Source organism: Saccostrea cucullata, unplaced genomic scaffold (genome assembly GCF_032062105.1).
Source record: "Saccostrea cucullata isolate Sc308-1 unplaced genomic scaffold, CSIRO_AGI_Scuc_v1 ctg5319, whole genome shotgun sequence".
NCBI classification, from domain to species: domain Eukaryota; kingdom Metazoa; phylum Mollusca; class Bivalvia; order Ostreida; family Ostreidae; genus Saccostrea; species Saccostrea cuccullata.
In genome coordinates this window covers 8259-29115 of record NW_026929728.1, presented here as the reverse complement: position 1 = coordinate 29115, position 20857 = coordinate 8259, and the positions used below count along the sequence as shown (strand labels likewise).

Here is a 20857-nt window from a genome sequence, read left to right as displayed (position 1 = left end):
TGCACCATATGTCTAGTGCGGTTTGACAAGTCCGATGTAAATTAAAAATGAATAAGTATCAGCCCTTACCGTACCCTAACAATTAACATCACACCCGTCAACATATTATTAGTTGAAGAACATTTTGTTTTGAAAGCAAGTCTTGTTGAAATTACATGTATGCTCACACATATTTAAATAAAATTTAAAGCAGTGGGAATTTTAAAAGGCTAACTGAGAGCGTCTGAACTTTAAAACAGTTAATATATCGCCGTGTCTGTGTATTTCTAAAAATATCGACAGCTGATAAATGGGGTGCTCTAAGCTGCCATTGTAATGTAAATTTTAGGTAAAAAAAAATTCTAACCTTCGAATTCATCCCCATGGTCCAAGCCAATCATGCATTAAAATGTCACCGTTAGCTCTTTAATCACTCGATACAATTACCACTGGGTACTCCGAAACAGAGTAAACAATGGTAAAGAGTGTTCATCATTGTTTGTTACTGTGACAGTCGGAATTTCCTCGTAAACAATTCACACAAGAATATATAAATCGGATAATTTTGCTTAGAACAGAGACGTATAAGAGAGGGACCGCTAACTCATTTTCGCGCCAAATTATCTTCATGTTTACGCAGCGCCCTCACCGGGAGGCATAGAAAGACTTCCGGTCGTATTAGCTGCAGTGTTTACATCGAAGACTTTGGGGTAAATATTGCTAATATATTGTATATTTTACTATTTATAGCCTGCACGTCAATAATAATTTACATAAGGTGGGTATCTATGATGTATTTTTGCAGCTATAAAGAGAAATTAAAAAGATAACACGTATAACATGAGACCATGCATCATGATGTTTACATCTTGTCGTTGTCGGTACAACATTATTAATTCTAAATAAAAATGTTCTTTTGTTGAAAAGTTGCTCCTTTTATCTTCATAAACATTGTAGACTCAGGCCCTTAGGAACCGGAGAGCAAGGAGGAAAAATTAGAGAGTATACAGGCACGTTTCGTTTTAAAAGGGGGGGGTGTAAATGTAGGACAAGTTATCTGGGAAAAAAAACTTGAAGACAAGCAAATAAAAAGGGAAGGAAATTGTAAATCTGTAGAAAAATACTACTAGTATTTTGTGTAGGAGGGGCCGGTTGGGGGGGGGGGGGGGACTTTTAGTGTACATTTTCAACAGTAAATGGGTACACTGTATATGTTGTGGACCCCCCCCCCTCCCCCCCATCAATATAATACTGGTATGTGTTATTCGAACATTAGAAACTACCTTCGCTTGAATGTTTCCCTTAAATAAATATTATTTAAAACTCATATGTTTTTTTTTTCCTTTTTTATTTGCTCAACTGAGATTTGTCCCAAAAACTGAAATTCCCTCCCACAAAAGGGGCCTGAGAGTTTCTCAACATTTTAAAGACTTGATCATAGTATTGAGATGTATTATTTACTTTTTTGTATATCCAAGAATGTATAATAAGCAGGGATGGGGTAATTGAAGAAAGTAATTGTAATTGAGTGTAATTAATTACATTTTTCAAAGTACCGTATAAGTGGAAATTTTAGCGAGACGCAATTTTAGCGATTTCTACCTAAAATCTGGTATTTTATTTTTAGCGAGAAGTAATTTTAACACTTTTAAAATGTTAACTAAAGAAGCTATTACAAATAATACACAATTAATTTTTAGCGATATTCAATTTTAGCGATGTCAGCACCCTCGCTAATAATGCCAAAATTAAATCCTCGCTAAAATTCCTACTTATACGGTAATTGGAAGTAATTTGTAATTGAGCCTGCTTTCAATTACAAGTAATTGAATGTATTTAAATACATTTTAAAAAATAGCATGTATTTTCAATTACTTTTCAATTACATTTCAATTACTTTCTTTCAAGATAAAAATTTAGTAAGGTTTCTTTTTCTGATGCATAGTTTGCATACATGTTTGAGCTACACATGTTTGGATTGAGCTTATGTTTATGCAATAATTAAATTCTCATATTGTTTAAGTAATGTTTGGGTACCAATTTGTTTATACAGCATGACATGCTGCCCAGGGCAATAGGTAAAGGACTAAGGTCTAATTTTGTTAAGGTGTGAACCACCCCTCTCACACCCAGGAACAATCATACTGAATAATAGTTAACATTAAAGAATTTCTAATTCAGAACCAAAAATGAATCAAGGCCCGGTACTAGCTAACGGTCTACTAGATGAATTCATGAATCTTAAGATCTGAAAGATGTCATTGAAGTGATACTGTGTTTGAAAATTTAATGATGATTAAAATGAAGTCAAAACTGTAGGTTTTTCAAGATTTTTTAAATAAAACTGAAGTAATTGAAATGTATTTAATTACATTTGTCAAAGTAATTGAAAGTAATTAATTACATTTGAAAAAATCAGTGTAATTGTAATTGTAAGTAATTGATAAAATTATAAATGTATTTGAAAGTATTTAATTACATTTCAAAGTAATTGACCCCAACCCTGATAATAAGGATGTTAAATTTTTACATCATGTAAAGATGAACATTGTTCATGTAATCTCCAGGTATGTCAGAAATCACTCTTCTCAACAACAGACACAGATTGCAAGCAGAGGAAATGAAGAATGCATAAATTTTTATGGGTGAATTTATCCTGACCACCATAAATCTATTAAGTAAGTGGCAATTTTTACTCATTTTTATCACAATAATTTGTTTAAAATGTATCATTTTGCTTCACATGACTGTAAACATGTGTTATTTACATCAAAACTTGCATCAGGATAAATATCGAATACATGTACAATTGTACATGTATTACCTTGATTTATAGTGATAATCTTAAATACGTTCTTTGCAAGGGGATGCTCCGCCTTGCGGTGTCCTTGTTTCATGGGGATTGTTGATCTTTTTTTTTGCTGCTTTTGTAGTTAAAATGTACTAAATAATGATCAATTTTTATCCCAGGTTTTACAGGTTTATTTCATGGGGCTGTTAAATTCTTTTCTTCATTGATTTTGTCTTTTTCATATTTTCAGAGTTACAGTACCTCTCTTGATTGATTCTACAAGATTCTGAAGTTGTTTTCCCAAAAGACCTTGACCTGCTACATAAGGGTGTTTTAATTGAGATCTAAGGATGAATAAGACAACAAATAGTTGTTCAGTAAGCTGTAAAGCTTAAAATTGCGTTGCTGCATAAAATATAGCCACGCTGAAAACGGCACTGAAACAAACATGGACATGTTGTGTGGTTTTTCAACAATACTGCAAATGAATAAGAAATAATATCAGAAACTTTTATGTTTTTTCTGAGCCATTTCTCTCCATGGTATTTGTAAAAAAAGGAATTAAGTCCTCCAAGAATTTAATTAATGAATATTCTTTCCAAACATTTTCCCACTCCTTGGACTGTAAATTCTGAGTAAAGAAATGTGTGATGAACATTTCAAATTTCTATGTGTTGCATACATGTTTAAACTAAAATATACTACATGTACATGTACTAGGCCTAAATGTATGACAATAAATCTAACTTAAACTTAGCCAATGCATATTTTTGTATTTTTTGAACACTTAGTTTTTAGGCTCAAGTGAGCTTTTCTAATGACATTTTGTCTGTTGTATGTCCAACTAAAATTTTCACAATTTCGACTTCATCTCAAGTACCTCTGGGTCAATTTAAACAAACTGGTACAAAGCATCCCTGGTTGAAGGGGACTTTGAATTGTTAAAATGAAGGGCCAAGTTCCCTACAAAGGGAGATGTTGAAGAAGAGACAAAAATAGGGTGGGGTCTTGAAAAAAAATTCACGAACAACTGGGCCAGAAAGTAAACACTGTTGAAGCATCTTGGGATTAGTGTAGATTCTAAATTGTTCAAATCATGACCCCCCCCCCCCCCAGTTGGGCCGGGCCATACTAAGGAATTAAAGTTTTACATAGCAATATATAGGGAAAAAAACTTTAAAAATCTTCTTCTCAAGTTGACCTAAAACCTATGTGGAAGCATCCTAAGGTAGTGCAAATTCTATATTATTTAATCATGACCCCTAGAGGTAGGGCAGGGTCACAATAAGGAAGCCAAGTTATACATAGAATGTAATATAAAAGGAAAAAATCTTTTTCTTAAGAACCACAGGCAGAAAAACTTGTGTGAAAGCATCTGGGATAGTGTAGATTCTAAATAAACTGTTCAATTTATGACCCCAGGGGTAGAATGGGGCAATGATTTAGAATCCAAGTTTTACATGGAAATATATAGGAAAAAACTTTAAAATTTCTCAGGAACCACTGGGTCCACAGGTGCTTAACGACAGGACCCCCCCCCCTTTTGATATAGACCCCTGGGCTTTTTCAACTTTTTTCTTATAAATAATCTTCCATGGACATATTTGTGATAAGATCTATACCACCGTTAACAAATAACACTTACCTAAAACAAATGTTCTATAAAATCTTCCCTACATTCTATATATAAAAATCAACTATAGAGAGTGGTTAGAAATTTTGTTATAAAATGTTGGTTTAATCAAATTTTCTGAATAGATAGGATAGATTATATCACAAATGTGTCATCCATATATATAAAATTTATGTGAAAAAATTCTAATAGGCCCGAGGGTCTATATTAGGGGAAGGGGGTGGTCCTCTCCTCAAGCACCTGTGGCTGGGTCAGGAAAGCTGAAACTTATGTGAAAGCATCATGGGGTAGTGTATATAAATTTTTTTAAATATGTAAAAATTAGCACTAGTCTTGTACTTAAACATTGTTTTCAAAACCAGTAAATCATACAATGTATGAGTTGCTGGACTAGATTCATGTTACAACATTAGTCTGGTTTCAGGATGGTGTATTTTTTAACTGTATTAATTTTGTTTTGTTTTTTAATGCCAAAATAATGTAGATATGTAGTTAAAAAGAATCAAAAATATAATGATATAGATTTATTTTTCTATACAGCAATATAATACACTAAAAATCATTAATTTCAGCCTTTAAAAAAAAATAATTATTTAATGAAAGTCTAAAAACAAACAACATACTGTCATACACCAACCTGAAACCCAACATAGCTTTAACACCTATGTATGTATTAAAAACCAAGTAATTAATACATGCAACTGCAAAATCAACATTTCAAACAAATGAGCTCGTCATAATTGGTCTCATCCTACACTATAAAATACATTTTATAGTGTATTTTTATTGTTATAAGTTTTAAAAGACAGACTTAACAAATGCAACTCGAGACATGGGTTAGATGGATTTCATCTATTTACTGTATTTAAATTTGTTCTCAATTCTCTGTCGTCATACACATAATACAAACGAAAGTATCTAATCCTCTTACGATTAATGCCACAAATAAATTGTGCATAAAATTGAAGTTTTAGCGATGTTTTCTACCCATTCTTATGATGAAACGCCATACTGTTTATAGTTTCTATGCCTCCCGGTGAGGGCGCTGCGAAAATCGGAAGATGATTTTCCATTCGGAACTCGAATTTTTGAAACGTCATGAAAAATATAGAGTGCTCCGAAAGAGTCAGCGGTCCCTCTCTTATACGTCTCTGCTTAGAATAATGCTCCAGAGGATTGATAAAGTACTTCGTAGCTGCAGGTTATATGTCCGTGCATGTGTACATACGGCTTGTATGGTGAGAAAATCCTCAACTTCACTTTGTAAACATGATCAACATGTGTCCGATTCCGATTTGCCGATTTCGATGGGACACACTAAAAACCGGATGTACTAAAGACCTGATATTACCTGATGTTTTTATTTTAAATTAAATGATAATATTGAGTACTTAAAATAACTTATTTAAAAGACTTTTTACTATGATGCATTATGCTATACAAAAATTCATTTGTTTGGAATATTACTGCAATTTTCAATGAGGTCAAATCAGGATTTTAGTATATCAAGTCTTTAGTACCTTCCCGTTTCCCACAATGCCGCGCGTTGTTTACATCTATACTAATGCAGAAAAAAAACCCATTTTGATTTCATCTTTTGTTGTGTACTTACATCACATTTTAAATTATTTGCATAAAAAGAAAACAGAGAAACACCGAATCAAAATTATATCTTACTGATGCATCAACTAAAACTGTGTGCAAGTGGCACATAATAGGCTTGGCTGGCTAAGTAGCAAGACAACTTGTCCCTGTAAGGTTTCCCACATATTTGTTTTATAAAACACAAATATAGTTTGGAGTTTGTTTATATTTATACCAAATGACAGGGTTTAATCAACTCGAAATGATTTCAGTTAAACTTTTTCATAACATAACTGTTATATTATGAAAAAGCATAATTAAAATTAGATGTTAGATCCGCTTGCATACTCGCTACACTAACATCTAACAACATCCCATAGAGGGTCACGTCAGAGGTTAAATTCTTATCAACCAATCAAATTGTCGCTGGCAAAATCATCGGATATTTGTTGACGCAATTGAAAGGAATAAATCTAGAGTTCCGAATTAGATTGGGCCTATACCATAAATATTTTTAGCTCTCAGAAAAAAGCGTTTATGATATATTAACCCCTAATTAGGCCTATAGGGGCCAGCCCCTTTTCCTTAATCTTATATGAAAGCTCTCATAATTACGCACAACTTTTGTTGTCTATTTCTTGCCAAATTATTCTCGGTGCAAAAGTTATTACACGTTTTGACCGGAAGTGACGTCATTTGACGACATTTGACTATTCTGGCATTATTTCAGACTGACATCAAAGTCAGTAAGTCAGAGAAAAATTGAAAAACTCAAATTTAATCGTTTTATTCGATTTTATTTGATTCAAAAGAAAAACTTTGTTTTTTCGACTACTTTCGGTTTTTACCGGAAGTACTTCTAATGGATGCTTTTTGTTGAAGATTGTGAATAAAAATTTAAGTTCTATTTGCCTTTAATCAAATCCGTTAAATTTTTCAAAAAATCTAAAAATTAAATATCACTTCCTGTGTCGACCGGAAGTGACGGATGCGAAATCAAAAGACGCCATGCATACCTCAAAAAGATGTTGTATAATCCCTGAAAATATTTTGATTCTATCTTGAGTGGTTTACAAGAAGATGCTTGGACAAAATGACAATTTAAAAAGAGAAAATCGGACAAAAAATGCGACCGGAAGTGATTTTTACAAAAATGAAAAAAAAGTCTGGAGATATTACAACAGTGCATCATTCCTGAAAAAATCTTTGAAATCGGTTAAGTAGTTTCCGAGAAATCACGTGTACTATGAAAAGGGAAAAATAATAGTAACTAGAGCCGAGTTCGTTGCAAAGCAACAAGAAGGTCTTCCGTCCGGTTTTGACCGGAAGTACCGGAAGTGACGTCAACAAAGAAAGAAATGAGCTCAGTAGTCTCCAGTGACTTTATAATTTCAATTTTGCATCAAAACCTTCAAAAGAAGCTATTTCTGGCTACTTCCAGTTTGACCGGAAGTGACGTCGACGGGCGGAAAATTACGTTTTAAACTTCCAGTGACATTTGTAACCCCCAAACGTGTCAAAAACGGCAAAAATATTCGATTTTGGAACACTTCCGGTTTGACCGGAAGTGACGTCGCTGGACGTATTTTGACGACACCTTTAGATAAAACTTGACATTTTGAACATTTTTGCTTCTTTGATGTATTACAAATTCTCAATACTTTTTGAGATATAAAGAAAAATCGTTCGGCCCCTCTGAGCCCCTAATTTTAGGGGCTAGTCCTCTTTCCGAGAATTGGAATTCTACACTTCTTTCGTTCTATATGTTTTCACAAAATATTTCCAGGTAAAAAGATATCGTAGAAAAAGTGTTAAAAATTTTGAAATTCGCGATACGACTATTTTCGGGGCATAGCGAGCGCCGACGTGCGGCACTTCCGATTAAAATGAAATACGTTATACATATCTACAGACTTTGGTCTATCATACCGGAAAGTTTCATGTTTCTATCTTGAGCCATTATTGAGAAAGTCTGCGGACAAACTGACATTTCAAAAATCATAAAATCGGCAATATCTCCAAACCGGAAGTGACGTCATCAAATCGGAATGAAATACATAAGGTTCAAGTAATGTAAAATAAGTCCTGAAAGTTTCATGGAAATCCATCGAGCCGTTTTTGAGAATTTTGCAAAGCAACGAGTAGGTCTTCCGTCCGGTTTTGACCGGAAGTGCCGAAAGTGACATAAAAAAAGAAAGCAATGAGCCAAGTCGTCCCCAGTGACTTTATAATTTCAATTTTGCATCAAAAATCTTCAAAATAAGCTTTTTTGGCTACTTCCGGTTTGGCCGGAAGTGACGCCGACGGACGGAAAATTAATTTTTATGCTCCCAGAAACATATGTTATCCAAAAACCTGTCAAAAACGGCAAAAATACGCGTTTTCCGACTACTTCCGGTTTGGCCGAAAGTGACGACGCTGGACGTATTTTGACGACTACACTAGATAAAGCTTGACATTTTGAACAACTTTGCTTCTTTAACGTATTACAAATTCTCAATACTTTTTGAGATATAAAGGAAAAACATTCGGCCCCTGTAGTCCCTTAAATTTAGGGGCCAGCCCTTTTTTCGAGATACCATTTGAAAGATCTTGGAATTCTACACTTCTTTTGTTCTATATGTTTTAACAAAATATTTCCAAGCAAAAAGATATTGTAGAAAAGGTGGTAAAAATTTTGAAATTCGCGATACGACAATTTTCGGGCCATAGCGAGCGCCGACGTGCGGCACTTCCGAAAAAAATGAAATACTTTATACATATCTATAGACTTTGGTCTATCATACCTCAAAGTTTCATGATTCTATCTTGAGCCATTATTGAGAAAGTCTGGAGACAACCTGACCCTTCAAAAATCATAAAATCGACAATATCTCCAAACCGGAAGTGACGTCATCAAATCGGAAAAAAATGCATAAGGTTCAAGTTATGTTACATAAGTCCTGAAAGTTTCATGAAAATCCATCGAGCAGTTTTTGAGAAATTGCGTGCACAAAATCGGTAAGAAAAAAAAGAATAATAACTAGAAACGATCTCGTTGCGAGCAACGAGAGGTCTTCCGTCCGATTCTGAAATAAAAAATGAAAAATCTAGCTGAAAAAGTCTTAAAAAAATATCGGTCACACGGGGGATCGAACCCGGGTCGCCCGCGTGAAAATCCATTGCGCTAACCATTACGCCATGGGGAACACCGTTTCAAATTTTTAAATGCGAATTTCTCGAGATTGGCTTCTTTAATTCTAAAACAAATTACACATTTCGCATTCATTTAAGAGTCTCTATTAACCCAATAAAAATCAAAGAAAAATAATGAAAAACAAAAAAGTTGAAAATTTTGATTTTTTTAATTCGCTTCCGGTAGCGACCGGAAGTACTGACGACACACGAAAAGGACATTCCGCATATCTAGAAGTGATGCCCTATGTTCTGCAACAAGTCTCCAGTTTATATCTTTAGTAGTTCTTTAGATCTCGAACTGACAAAATTTCATTTTAAAATCAGGAAAATGGCCATAACTTGGCACCAAAAGCGAGTTGTTCCAAAATTCTTCCAAAATTAACAATGGCATATAAGAGCGCATCATCCCTGAAAGTTTGATGAAAAACCGATGACTAGTTCTCGAGATATCGCGTGCACAAAATTTGTCTAAAAAATAAGAATAATAACTAGGAGACTTATTGTTCACAGAACAATAAGAGGTCTTTCCACCTTCTTTGAACTTTGTTTTATATCTGACTCCTAAAAATTAAATTTCATGAAAAAGAAACCAAAACTCTCTTAAAGCATAGAAAAAAAGAAAATAAAAAAAGAAATGGCCTTGACCTTTGACCTTGAAAAAATATTCAAGGTCAAAGGTCAAGGGTCACAATGCAATTGACCCCATGCGTCTACTACTTATAGTTTTCAAGTTATAAGGTTTAATAGTAAGTACAAAGAAGTTAAAGGGCAATAACTCATATAAGGGGTCATCAGATCCTTTTGCACTTATACAGTGAAGTTAGGCCTAAAGACCCTTAAGACATTATTAAAGGTTTGATGTCTCTGTGGTCTACGGTTTTGGAGGAGTAGCGATAACAAGGTTTTTCGCACAAGGGGCAATAACTTTTAAAGAAGTTAATTTAAGGGGACAAGAATGAAATCTTTGAAACAGTTTGAAGAGTACATATTAATGATGCATAGACATTAAGTATATGTTTAAAGACAAAAGAGATATAAAAAGAGCTAAATTTCTCATTTTTGGAATGACCTTGACCTTTGACCTTTCCATAAATTTCAAGACCAAAGGTCAATAAATCTTATGCAGTTGGTCCCATGTCTCTACGTTTTCTCGTTTTGAAAATTTTTAATTATTTGTAAAATTCTTAAACTTCCAAGGGCAATAACTTATTGAAGGGGTCAATGAATACTTTCGCAATGAATCAGTGAAGTGTCTACTAAATTAGTCGAAGACATTAGTGAAGGTTTCATTTCTCTACGGTTTACAGTCTCGGAGGAGTAGCGATAACAAGCTTTTTTGCGAAAGGGGTAATAACTCCGAAAGGGGTCATAGTTCATAAACACAGGGTCAACTGCGAAAATCTTTTACGGAGTACATTCTTATGAACTTAAAATCTTTACGATAAATCTTGAAACTAAAAATCACACGGCGGAAAAATAATAAAAAATAAAAAGGAAAAAAAGAAACAGAAGGAAATCAATAGGTCTTTCCACAGAAAGGTGGAAAGACCTAACTAGAAACTCTTGTTGCTACAGCAACAAAGAAGGTCTTCCGTTCTCCTCTATTTATCTGCATGAATGAGCTTTTATCTATGTTAAAAAAGGCACATAATATTTAAAATGATACAGGAAAACAAACGGCCGGAGGTGTAACTTATCAAGATTCTCAACGTTACTTTAGACAATTAGAGTCTAAATAACATTTACAAAAAATATTTTCAATTTTTTTTTATCACTTCCTGTGACGACTGGAAGTGACGGCAGAAGTCTGAATAACATATCCAGAAATATCTGTTGCCCAATCTTCATGGTTTTTTACTCATATAAGTTTAGTGTCTTGATCTGTTACAGTTTGAGAGATCTCGTAATGTTAACATCTCATTTTGAGGACAAGAAATCACGTGACCGGAAGTGAATTTTAAAAAAAGATATTTAAGGTTACTCTAGACATTTCAGTCTGAATGACATGTCCTAAGATCATTTCAAATACTCTTTTTATAAAAGATTTTTATGGTTTAGTTTGATACTCAATTTATGCAGTTTTTCTTTTATAACCGGAAGTTGCCGTTTTGTTTCCAGTGGGACTGATAATTATTTCAAAACTGCAAATAAGATGCTATAATGTATTACTAAGACAGATTCCATAAAGAAATGTTGAAATTTTTTATTTATTTGATCACTTCCTGTGACAACCGGAAGTGACGGCGGACGATGTTAACCCAAATGGATCTACTTTCTCATCAAGATCTACTACTCCTATAAGTTTGGTGTCTTTACCTTTTACGAGATCTAGCTATAATAACTTCTCATTTTGAGGACGGGAAATCAAGCAACAGGAAGTGAATTTCATAAACATATTCGACGCTACTCTAGACATTCACAGTCTGTATAACATATCTAAAAATCATAAAAATATTTTATGTATAAAAATATTTTTGGGAAAGAAAAATACTCAAATTATGTAGTTTTTCTCTTATAACCGGAAGTTGTCATTTTTGTGTTCTGTGGGACTGATATATTTCGAAACTACAAATAAGATGCTTTAAAGTGATGCAAAAAAAGTTTCATAAAAGAAAAGTTGAAATTTTTGATTTCTCTGATCACTTCCTGTGACGACCGGAAGTGACGGCGGACAATCTTATTACAAGTGGATTTGTCTACTTATCAAGACCTATTAGTCCTATAAGTTTGGTTTTTTAATCTCTTACCGTTTACGAGATATAGCTGTGATAACTTCTCATTTTGAGGACAGGAAATCACGCGACCGGAAGTGAATTTTTAAAAGATATTTGACGTTTCTGTAGACATTTGCAGTCTGAATAACATACCCAAAAATCATTTCAAATACTTTATCCATAAAAAATATTTGTACGAAAGAAAAATACTCAAATTATGTAGTTTTTCTCTTATAACCGGAAGTTGCCGATTTTGTTTCCGGTGGGACTGACATATTTCAACATTACAAGTAAGATGCTATAATGTGAGGAAAAAAGTTTCAAAAAAGAAAAGTTGAAATTTTCGATATTTATGAACACTTCCTGTGACGACCGGAAGTGACGGCGGACAATCTTAACCCAAATGGATTTGCCTACTTATCAAGATCTATCATCCCTGTAAGTTTGGTGTCTTAATCTCTTACCATTTCTGAGATCTCACTCGGATTAAATATTTTTGAAAAAAGCGGAAATCGGACATATCTGACGACCGTAAGTGAATTTTTAAAAAATTAAAAAAACGTCTCGGGGTATTTTCATGTTCTATTATCCCTGAAAATTTCAGGAAAATCCGTTCAGCCATCTCTAAGAAATCCTGCCGACAAGATTTGGGAAAAAAAATAATAATAATAAGAAAAAACAGTAGAATCACTATAAGGTCTTCCGTCTGAAACGGAAGACCTTAATAATAAGAAACAGTAGAATCACTATAAGGTCTTCCGTGAAGACGGAAGACCTTAATAATAATAAAAGTGAAAAAGAAACCTAAGAATAACAAGAAGGTCTTCCGCTGAAGACGGAAGACCTTAACAAGAAGTTCTTCCGCTGAAGACGGAAGACCTTAATAGGAAACATAGGAAAAACAGTAAGGTCTTCCGAAGGAAGTCGGAAGACCTTAATAAAAATAGTGGAAAAGAAACCTGAGAATAACAAGAAGGTCTTCCGCTGAAGACGGAAGACCTTAAATAGTGGAAAAGAAACCTAAGAATAACAAGAAGGTCTTCCGCTGAAGACGGAAGACCTTAATAATATAGAAGAAAAAAGTGAAAAAGAAACCGAAGAATAACAAAAAGGTCTTCCGCTGAAGACGGAAGACCTTAACTAGATACGATCTCGTTGCGAGCAACGAGTGGGTCTTCCGTCCAATTATCGATGAAATGAGATAAGATTTTGATTGGGATTTTCATTCAGAAATAATATTCTTTAAGTAAACGATTTTGCTTTCCTAATGTGTAAATCTGTATTTGGACAGATAGAGAACATAAAACAATATGTTTCAAAATCTCTCAAAGGTCAAATAAATTATCACTTAAACAATTTAAATTTTTTTTTTTTAAATCATGGGCTATATATATAATTTGTATTGTGACAAATAGAAATCATCAAACAATGTGTTTTTAAATCGCTCAAAAGTTAAATAAAGTGACATTTAAACGATTTAAATTTTTCAAAAAATTTAAATTGCTTCCAAATGTATTGTGACAAATAGAAATCATCAAACAATGTGTTTTTAAATCGCTCAAAAGTTAAATAAGGTGACATTTCAACGATTTAAATTTTTCAAAAAATTTAAATTGCTTCCAAATGTAAGATCAAATACTATATTTGTATTGTGACAGAAGAATAACATCATTCAATGTGTTTTGAAACCTTTCAAGGGTCAAATTAAGTGAAATTTAAACGATTTAATTTTTTCAAAAAATTTAAATGGCTTCCAAATGTAAAATCAAGTACTGTGTTTGTATTGTGATAGATAGAGAACATCATACAATGTGTTTTGAAACCTCTCAGAGGTCAAATAGAGTGAGATTTAAACGATTTAAATTTTTCAAAAAATTTAAATTGCTTCCAAATGTAAGATCAAATACTATATTTGTATTGTGACAGAAGAATAACATCACACAATGTGTTTTGAAACCTTTCAATGGTCAAATTAAGTGAAATTTAAACGATTTAAATTTTTCAAAAAATTTAAATGGCTTCCAAATGTAAAATCAAGTACTGTGTTTGTATTGTGATTGATAGAGAACATCATACAATGTGTTTTGAAACCTCTCAGAGGTCAAATAGAGTGAGATTTAAACGATTTAAATTTTTCAAAAAATTTAAATTGCTTCCAAATGTAAGATCAAATACTAAATTGGTATTGTTGTTGAGTCACGTTTTGTCCGCCGTCACGTTATGTCCGCCGTCACGAAATGTCCGCCTCTTTTTCAGAAAAATCGTCACGTTATGTCCGCCGTCACGAAATGTCCGCCTCTTTTTCAGGAAAATCGACACACTATGTCCGCCGTCACGAAATGTCCGCCCCTTTTTCGAAAATCGTCACACTATGTCCGCCGCTACAAAATGTCCGCCTTTCTTACCGACAAATCGTAATATTATGTCCCCCGCTACAAAATACCTTCTAAAACAAAACGCAATATTGTCCGCCGACAAGAAAAGTCGCCTTTCTTCCGAAATAAAAAATCGTCAGATTATGTCCGCCGCAAAGAAAAGTCCGTCTTCTCTCGGTAAACTCGTCACTGATCACACAGTGTCCGCCGTTAAATGTCCTTCAATATTTCGGATTGTAAATATCGTCTCGTAATGTCCGCCTTCACGAAATTAAAGTACGCCCTTTCCTTTACAAAACTGAGACTTTTTAACTATATATATAAATATATAAATGTGTACATATAACTTTTTAATAAACTTTAAATCAAATTTATTTTAATCTTTTTAAATTTGGCAAAATTTTGATTTTTTTTTTTTTTTTTTTTTTTTTGGTCTTAGTCTTAAGTTCTTTTGTAAAACTGGCCCAAGGCCTTTACCTTCTTGAACAAACCAATACAGAATATGTCCCTTTCTAACTTTTAAAAATGATCACGTGTTTACTTTATCCAATGGGGAACGCGTTGCGGGGTCTCACCTGGCCGCAAGTAGGTATCTGTTTTTACTTTGACCCCTGCTGCGCCACGTGACAGGTTGATAAGAAAAATGAAGACTATCGGGTAAGTATAATTACGTTGTAAAATAATTAAAACAGACTGATGATTTATTTATATTAATTTTCTTTTACCATCCTCTCATTGTTTATAAGATAAAGTCCTTCCAGATATATTTTCAAGCAAAATGTTCTCAAATCCAGCAATGTTATCTATTTATCATTCTTCATGTTTATTTTAACTAATTATAATTTCTTGAAGTACTTTTTTTTTCAATTTTAACCAATGTGTATTGATTTGTTAGGGATAATGTACATATACTACATAATATCATCATTTTAATATAAAAATAAAATGCAAATTGGTTAAAATTGAATTTCTTTCCGAAGCGAAATATTTCAGTTTCTAATTTTATAAATAACTTAGTTAATTAAGTTAATTTTTCTCATAAAATTAAATGCATCTGTCGGTTTATACAATGCACACAATTTCTTGTTTTTAGCATCTTTATAGTTAGGGGGATGTGTTTTTTTTTTTTAAATATTTTTTCATGATGGTTCAAAATTGTAACTATTTGCTTCAAGAATGAAAGAATAGAATAAGCAGTTCGGACATGTTTAATTGTTTATAAAAAGAATCAGTAATCTATTTTTAAAAAAATACATGGAGAGAGAACCTTTCAAAATTCCTGAAACTCAGGAATTGAATGCAATCTCATTGTATTGAAGTTAAAATTTTTCCCATGCTATAAAACAAAAGGTGTGAATCCCAGGTGTCTGTTGAAAAGGGCTTCATTGTTTTAGAATCACAGGTGTCATTAAATGTATAGTACACATCCTGTCTCTACCTGAAAGGGGGTATCTCGGTTGCGTTTGATGTAATTTTGACATGCCCCTCAATCAGTGCGATGTCTTCCATCGGTGCCTCCTACCTATTCCCACTTTTTAAAAATCTCAATTCCACCTATTCCTGTTTTTATTACAGTAATTACATCTCACCTTGGATTTACCTGTATTCTATACATTTGAAGACAGAAAATAAATAGTTTGAGAAAAAATTATTTATTTTAATCAATATATGCAATACATATACAAAAAATGCTATAATAAATTTAATTATTTGAAAATAAAGGGTTACAAACCCCTTTTGTATCTTTAAGTGTAAACGTAAAATTGGAAGATTTGTTTTAAAAATGCATTTATTTAAAATAGCTGAATTTTAGAAAATATAATAAATAAATTAACGGGAAAAATCATTTATCAGTAATTCAATAAAAATTTCCAATGTTACTTTTAAATATTAGTAAAAAGTCTGATTTAGAATTTCAAAAATCCATTTTTCCTTTCAGTTGTTCATTGATCAACTGTTGATACAGCAGTTATATGTTTTTAAGTTAATCATTTGGTTTACTTAAAAATTCCACCTATTCCCACATAAAATGTTACTTTTTCCTACCTGATTTTCAGAAAGTGGGAATAGGTAAAACGAACCCTTGTATCTACTTAAACTTGCTAATAAACAATGACTATTTTAATTTTTTTATTTTAAATACTTATATTTTTAATAAAGGTATAATTGTATAAATACAAAACCTACACTGCCCGGTGTCGCATAATATTTGGTCCGCCTCGTTTAAAGGTCCGGCCGGACCAAATACGATAACATATTTGGTCCGCCTTTTATAAGAAAAGGTCCGGCCCGTATAAGAAAAGGTCCGCCTACGTTTTAAGGTCCGGGTGGTTCAAAATGTTTTAATTTTGACTTAATCATATGAAATTAAAGCGAGTTTGTTTAGACTAGTAAATGATAAAACAAGGATTTACCCTGTTGTGTTTTATTTTTTGTACAACGTATCTCTAGGACAAGAATCTACATCTCGTTTAGTGTGCTTTAACCAGTGCCGTATAGGGCCATGATTTCTTAAAAAATAATGCCATCATTGTTATGCAAGTGTTTGTTTTCCCCTAGAATAAGCTTTGTGTAAATTAGTACGATTAAAGGTGTTAAATCTGTCGGTGTGTATAGCTAATAAAACAATGGGTGTGTGACGTATTTGTATACCTGACAGGTACCCACAGGTAGAGCCCGCGGCAGATGGCGCTGTCATTGAATGGTCGGTGAACCTTATGGTCATGTAATAGCTTTACGGTTTGTTTTCCCGTTTGCACACATTTAATTACAGGTAATTAAAAAATGTGTGAAAAATGGGAATTTGACCAGGTGAGATGATTACTTAATTGCTATAGTCTATATTATACTTAGCTTATGTAAGTAAGTGCAAGATGAACTTATAGTGAAAAAAATAAGAGAATAAATACAAAGGGTTTTTTTTTTTTTTTTTTTTTTGAATAAATACAAAGTTAATGTATCTGATTATCTGATGATCTTATTAAAACATCTTTTCAAATTAATTTTTATTCACTATGTTCTTTATTATATGTTATATCTTTTATTCATTTAAGAATTATATAAAGATTGAAAAAGTACATATTATTTTTTTTTAAGAAATTGGACTTCAAAATAAATAATATGAAACAAATATTAATAATTTATTCAATAAAATCAAATATTTTCCCATAAATATATATAGAATTTTAATAAAATGCTTATAAAATTGTATAAAACCTCTTAAGAATACATTAAGCTAAAACAGGTATTCACAGGTAAATCCAGGTAAATCCATACCAGAAATCAGACTATTATTGCTATCAAAACACACTTCACACCTGTTGTTCTATACTAATTACCAATGTGTGCAAAACGGGAACACATCAGCTTTACATATATGTAGATCTGATTTTCTTTTTTATTAGAGAACAAAATATTCATGTGTTCACTTCAGAACTGTGACATTTATATCAATTAATAATTATATACATGCATAGTCTTTATTTGAATATTTATGGGACGTCGCGCACGGTGTTGGTGTCAAAAAGTTAAAAATTACTGTTGCAGTGGCATTTGCGCTATTTTCATAATTTTAAAACAATTCACTATATGAAAACTATATATCATTCGGTCGGTAATTGTATACTTAATACTTTTTAACAAAAATATTGATAAAAAAATTCCATTTGTTAAAGATATTAATTTGACTATTCCGTCAATTACGTGAAAAACGCATGTAGACCGGTAACAGGGGCGTCGCACACGCAATTACAAAATGTTGATAACTTCCTTAAAACAAACAATACAAACATAAATAAATAAATTAAATTTGGCAGAAAAATTCAAAATGTGATGCAAATGATGTAAAGTTTTAAAATTGTAATGTCATTCAATCCGTATGCTCTGAACGCGCCGCTCAAAATCCAAGACAGAGGTGTAGACGCGCGTTAATCGACGAAATATGGGATACACATAAAATGTCTTTGGTTACTTAGATTAATAATTACATGAGGTAAATCTATTTTTAAATTACATCTCGATAATCCTTTTTGTGTGTTAAAACTATATTTTATAAAAGACTGATATTTTGGGTTGATATGTATGTTGGATTTCTGATATTAAGCCGATTTATTGTGAGAATGTTGATTTAGATTGTGTGTCACAAAGTTTGGAGTTTCAATGTCACAACGTTTTTAAGATACGTAAAAAGGTAAATTTCGTAATGCTGGATGAAAAATTTATGTTGAAAATTATTTTAAATTCTACAAAATGTTGCCATGTTATTAAGGAAAAGATCTCTAGACAGAAATTTAACTTGCGGTGTCTTAATTTTTAGTAATAATTGCTGTTTCACATATATGCACTACATGTAGGTATATGTCACAATTGAATTTGACGGCAAAAACGTCACATTTAAATGCTAAACTCCAGAATTACCTTCACTTTAAGAATTATTTTTTCTAATTTGGCACCAAACGACATTTAATACAAAATGTGCAAAATCAAAACTTTATTTAGATATGAAAATGAATTGATTCTATAAAGCAATGCTTGTTTTACAGGCTTTTTACAAAGTCAACATAAATGTCACACATTGTCCAAAAGTAATAAATATAACTATAATTGTATAAATGTAGTAATATAAACCATATGTATAGTCATTAAAAATAGACATATTGAAAATTAGAAGATTTTTATGAAATGTGCATCTTTTCAAAAATTTATTAGTATATTCCAAAATAATTTTCAGTGGAATTGTGACTAAATCCTAACAAAATATAAAAGTCAACATAAATGTCACACACGTAAAAATTTGGCGTTTTGACGTTATTACGTTTTAAAAATGCATTACGTAACCTAAAGCGTCAAAATATAATTTTCCAAATAGACTTACTCTTATTGCTGATGAGCCTGATATGGATAAAAGAAAAATGTACCAATAATGATTGATTTTAAGAATAACTTTAAGTTTTGAAAGTTGTATTTATATATATAAAAGTAAGATATGTGCAGTGTATATTGTAGTACACTGTATAAGTATATACTGTAACAATATATCCTTGTACCATTCAGAGTCCGAATTAAGACACGAGAAAAAAAAAAATCACACAAACCAAAATTTATGTAAGGGTATGATTTCCAATTTGAATAACCTGACATTAAAGTGTGTCAACTCTATTTGATGCTGTTATAAACTGTTCTACATGGTGAGTGTACATTGAATAGTCCAATATTGAATAAGGGTTAGGGGTTGTCGAAGGTAGTGATTTAGATCAAGTATCAGATTTTCACTACAATTATAGTTCTTTTTCTCATTTACTCGGTAGCATCGTATGAATTGAAAAAAATTATTTATTTTGTTTGGTATATAAATTATTAAACTAATAAATATTATTAGGTATTAAATTTTCATATGAATTGCCGACATTTGGAAACAGGGTAAGGCGAGATCGGCTATATTACCTTATTTCTTTCAATTAAAAATATCTGTTTTTTCATTTATATACTTGGTTATAAGCAATGGGTCTTTCATTTTTCATGTTTTTTTTTTTTTGTTTATGTTTCATTTTTTTCTTATTATTATTAAAAAGCCTTTAAACTCATTTAAACCGACCAAAATAGTATCAAGTAACCATTTATTTGAACAAAATCTAATTTAGGCATAGGATAACGCATCTATACAATCGCCTCAATCTGACTAAAATCTGACCCCGCCCTCACTAAAAATCCTCAACATCAACCTCAATTAATTATTTAAAAATTAATCTTGATGAAAGCATATGCGAAACGCTCTTTGAAACACTCTTTCTTTCCATTTATAAGCATGGAAAGGGCACACAATCCCATAAAACAGGTAAAGTGCATGGGTATCCAAAGAAGAGGAAACCTTCGATCATTGATCAGTGAGCTAGGTACGTAAAGGTGGGGGTGAAGAGGAGAAAACTGAATAAATGCAGCTGAAACCTCTAATTAAACTCCACTTCATTGAAAATTATTTTCATGGAGAACTAAAAGTGAGGGAGAGGGAGGGGTCGATTCTCAAGTTCGATTCCTCTTCTTTTTTAAATTGAATTATTTGAAATATTAAGATCTATACTACTGTAAGAGAAAAGTACTCAGTATGTAAGGGTCTATGTGATGGCTAAAGATGGAATGAGAATAGGTATTTTGAACAAAAAAATTAATACAGTGCTAAATCAGCAACCTAGTTACAATCGTACAACTAACTGAAAACAAAGGACAGGTTCGAGGGCCTACTGATATATGACATAGAATGGTTTCGAATTTATCTCAATTGAATTGAAAGCACATCAATTTAAAATGCGATGCCGAACAAGTTATTTTATTTCTACGCAGTTTTTTTTAATATGAGAAAATTCATGCTTATATTTTCCTAACGCAACATGCATGCAAAAGGGCAGAGAGAGTTTAGACCTAAAATATCTGCATCGAAGTACGGCCACGTATAATATACATTTCCCTTTTGGATTTTTCTGTGACTATAAGCTATTTTCTGATTGTAACAGACACATTTTAATCATTTTTATATAGACTATATGAGGAGAAACATTAGTAAAATACAGTTGATACTTTGGCAGACAGACCATGATGATACCCGACCAGA

The 20857-nt window shown here is 32.2% G+C and overlaps 1 long non-coding RNA gene across 1 annotated transcript; it reads left to right on the top strand.

Moving 5' to 3' along the window:
• Window positions 1-580: 580 nt before the first annotated feature.
• LOC134282040 (uncharacterized) lies at window positions 581-3487 on the top strand. The gene is made up of 3 exons (XR_009995211.1): window positions 581-689; window positions 2547-2657; window positions 3021-3487. It is a non-coding gene; the product is annotated as an uncharacterized LOC134282040 (long non-coding RNA).
• The last annotated feature ends 17370 nt before the right edge of the window (window positions 3488-20857 follow it).